General features: G+C 39.8%; 1 protein-coding gene across 9 annotated transcripts in view; it reads left to right on the top strand.

Moving 5' to 3' along the window:
- Window positions 1-3,840, top strand: part of ptprsb (protein tyrosine phosphatase receptor type Sb) — a 79,352-nt gene that overhangs the window by 24,847 nt on the left and 50,665 nt on the right. For all 9 annotated transcript variants that reach the window (XM_057333285.1, XM_057333288.1, XM_057333287.1 and 6 more), the window contains one exon: window positions 1,376-1,465. The gene's annotated coding sequence lies outside the window, so the exon portion shown is untranslated. The remainder of the gene's footprint in view (window positions 1-1,375; window positions 1,466-3,840) is intronic.

Here is a 3,840-nt window from a genome sequence, read left to right as displayed (position 1 = left end):
TCTCTCTCTCTCTCTCTCTCTCTCTCTCTCTCTCTCTCTCTCTCTCTCTCTCTCTCTCTCTCTCTCTCTCTCTCTCTCTCTCTCTCTCTCTCTCTCTCTCTCTGTCTCTCTCTCTCTCTCTGTCTCTCTGTCTCTCTCTCTCTCTCTCTCTCTCTCTCTCTATTCATGTACAGTGTGCTGTTTTTGCTTCCGGCGTGCTTCATGTGTTCAGTGTGACACCATCTGTCCCCTCAGAACCTGCCAAAAAAAACCACGCCGGCAGAAAACATGGCGTCTGATTCAAGCTCTCTTAAGCAGTGAGATTGATGGTTTGTCAGGGGGACGGGTGGATTTTCTGCTTGTGAGAGAGCCGTAGATAACAATGAAGCTATGAGACTTCCAGTTTTAACCTGATGTGCTTTCAACATTTCTGCTTAACATCTCTTAAAACATACAGATTTAGACGAATCCTAGAAAAGAATAGCTTTGTATTTCCGGAATAACATTGTAAATGAGGATGTGTGATTTGTTTAGACTTCGTTGACTTTATTAAACACACGGATCATCTGCCAACGCTGTAATCGGCTCATGTGTGAAGGCCTTTGACCGGCAGTCTGTTACTCTACAGATGTTGAGAATCACAGCAGCCAAACAGATGCTTAACCTCTGACCCCAGACCTCATTGTGCCATTTCATGTGGACGACATGTTTTTAAATGATAGTTTTATTGTTGCTATGTATTTCTTTGGGTTTTCCAGATTGTGTATGTTTAGTGTAACTGTATGCTGGAAAACATCTTTATTAAGTTACAAACACCTCCAGCAGATAAAGGATTGATGATTGATTGATTGATTGTGTGTGAGGGTTCAGGGGAGCGTGTGTATTGATGGTGTATGAAAGGGCGAAACATTAGAATATCACATGAGAACTGAATGTTTCTGATGAGATTATCAGCGAGCGCCTGCTGGACTTTAACCTCAGCGAGCTTGTCACATCACATTGTTTCTACTGGCTGTTTGGAAGGTTGGCATAGAAACCATATTCCCATCATTCTCCAGTCTCACCTGACAGCGATGAGATGCGAGACAGACAGGATAAAGGAAAAGTCTTCACATCTGTTGACTCGTGAAACAATGATGAACCCGATAGCCCCGCCCTAAACTCCTGCCATTGGTCAGAAGAGTCAGAAGTCAGGTTCAGATGGGTCGTGTCACACTGCTTACAGTCATGATCGACTCTAAACTGACTCTGCACATTCAACTCAAGACATTAAACAGAATCAGTTTGTTGTTTATGAACTTTCAAGTTTGTTAAAATAGCGCTCACCTGTTATTGCTTTATTCTGGTGTATTCTGGGATTTATTTGTTCATTGAAATGTGTCGTGTGTGATTGCAGAAACCGGTTCAGACTGCTGAGGATTATGAAAACCAGGACATGACGCTGAAACGGATATAAAGGAAGAAGAGAAAGAAGAGAAAAGCTGTGGTGAGTTTGTGACTGATAATGAAAGCAGAACCATTCTATTGATGCTTGATGAGAAATAACACTCAAGAAAAACCTGAGGATTCCTCATAATACATGGAAATCTGTGCATGTATCTTGCAGTTTACCTTCAGTGATTGACATCTCAGACAGAATGTGCGTCAGTTTGCTAACCTACACCTCACAAATCCAGACGCTCAAACAGAGACCAGCCGTTAGTTGGGAGTTAACAGTGCGTTTTTACTGTTGAGCCGTCAATGGTGCAGTGAACAGATGCCCATAAACACGCTGGTGTCTGTGTCTGTGGAGCATCTGTCAGGAGGAACAGAGACACGCTACTATCACAGATCAGACACCAGAGCCGAGACCAGCTTTGGAAGGACACTTCACCCAAAAATGAAAATTCTGTCATCATTTACTCGCCTTCGAGTTGTTCCAAATCTGTATAAATGTCTTCGTTATGATGAACACAGAGAAAGATATTTGGAAGAATGCTTGTAACCAGACAGATTTTGCCCCCCAGTGACTCCCATAGTAGGGAAAAAAACAATGGTGGTCAATGGTGCCCCAGAACTGTTTGCTGTCCTACATTCTTCAAAATATCTTCTTTTGTGTTCAACAGAACAAAAAACATGATCAAGTAATTTTTCCTACTGTGGGAGTCAAAGGGGGTCGAGATCTGTCTGGTTATACGCATTCTTCCAAATATCTTTCTCTGTGTTCATCAGAACAAAGACATTTAAACACATTTGGAACAACTCGAAGGCGAGTAAATGATTTTTCAATTTTGGGGGAAGTGTCCCTTTAACATCACGTGTCGAAACACACAGCATGATATATCCAGCAGGAGAGCGTTTAGTCTTCACTACACTCATCTCTTCTTCTTCTTCTTCTGTTGTTCATGTGAAAGGATTGATATCAGATGCGGCTCATGTGGTGGCCATAAGAGAAGGAGAAAAAGAAAAACATAATGTTGACTTGTGTAACAGAGGAGAAATTATATTATGTATATTAAGTAAATACTAAAGTAAGTAATAAAATATTTTTCCATGTATGTTATGTTGTGTAAGTTCTAATATGTTGACAATGACAATAGAGGGTAACTTACTGAGTGTTTTGGATCAGTTGATCCGGGTCGATGACTTTTGTCTGTCTCTGAGTGTTGACCTGGTGGAGGGAAAGGACGTGCGCTGCTCAAATTAATCCTAGTGGTGGGCGATACTGTAAAATTTGGTATGGGTCCGATACCAAGTAAATGGAGGGCCAGTATTGCCGATATCGATACCGATACTTTTTACTTTTAGAAGCATTCACTTGAATTTATATTTAATTCCTGTAGATGAAATGTCATGATTTATCAGATGAATGCATCATTAATATGCTAAATCTGAATACATTTTCATGACCACTAAAGTATTTTGTGATTTGTGCCTGTAGGCTAATTAATCATGTAGATGTTAAAACACGGGACATCATTTAAACCAAATATATTTATTTATTTATTACTATAATAGAATTTGCGAACATGAACTTTGCACCAAATTATTACTGGAAAATAGTAACAATAACAGATTAACAGAACAGAAAAACGATATATAACAAAACAATTTCTCGTTATCCCAGTACTACTTCTCTAGCTTTAAAAAAACAAAGTGCATAAAATTATTACTGAAGAACAAAGATTTTAAAACTGCTTTTCCATTTTGGTCAGTGTTATGTTTAGACATAATAATAGAACAAATTAACATGTTTCCCTTTCATTACACTTTTTAAGTGAATTTATAAACAAAGTGCACACAGTTGTTTGAGAAACAAAATTAAATCAAGTGCTTAAACAATAAAGTACTTACCATCTTTGGCTTTTTACCCCCAAAGGCCCACTGCCATACATGCAGTTTGCAGTGTTTTTATTCACCGAGGTGAAAAAACTGCACACATTGCTCCTCTATGGAAAGCCGTTTGGGTCATATTTCGCCATCAACCAGACGCCTGGTTTTACGTTCCATACTCCTCTTATTTTCGCCGGCTGCAGCAGCGTCTGTGTGCTTGTGTTTGGCGCTGCTGAGTAGACATGTGTCCGGTTAACCGCGGTTACCACCAAATACTGCTTAAACCAAGCTGGCTGCGATAATGCAAGATATTGTTTATTTTATTGATGCGTAGCTTGTCCGTGAAGCACGGCTCTGGGATCAGTGGAAATGCTGCTCGATCTAAAAGCAGTGCGAGTTTGAGTCGCTTATAACGTGCACTTGAAAAAGCAACACCCGTCAAACATGATCATAAATATACTTTATTATCATAAAAATACCTGCGGAGGCTTGAGGATCGGTGATAAAAACATGTCCTTACGCATTTCCTACTACTACATGTGTTATGGT

Source organism: Triplophysa rosa, linkage group LG5, assembly GCF_024868665.1.
Source record: "Triplophysa rosa linkage group LG5, Trosa_1v2, whole genome shotgun sequence".
NCBI classification, from domain to species: domain Eukaryota; kingdom Metazoa; phylum Chordata; class Actinopteri; order Cypriniformes; family Nemacheilidae; genus Triplophysa; species Triplophysa rosa.
The sequence above is the reverse complement of the archived record's forward strand: the minus strand, read 5'-3'. Positions and strand labels throughout refer to the sequence as shown.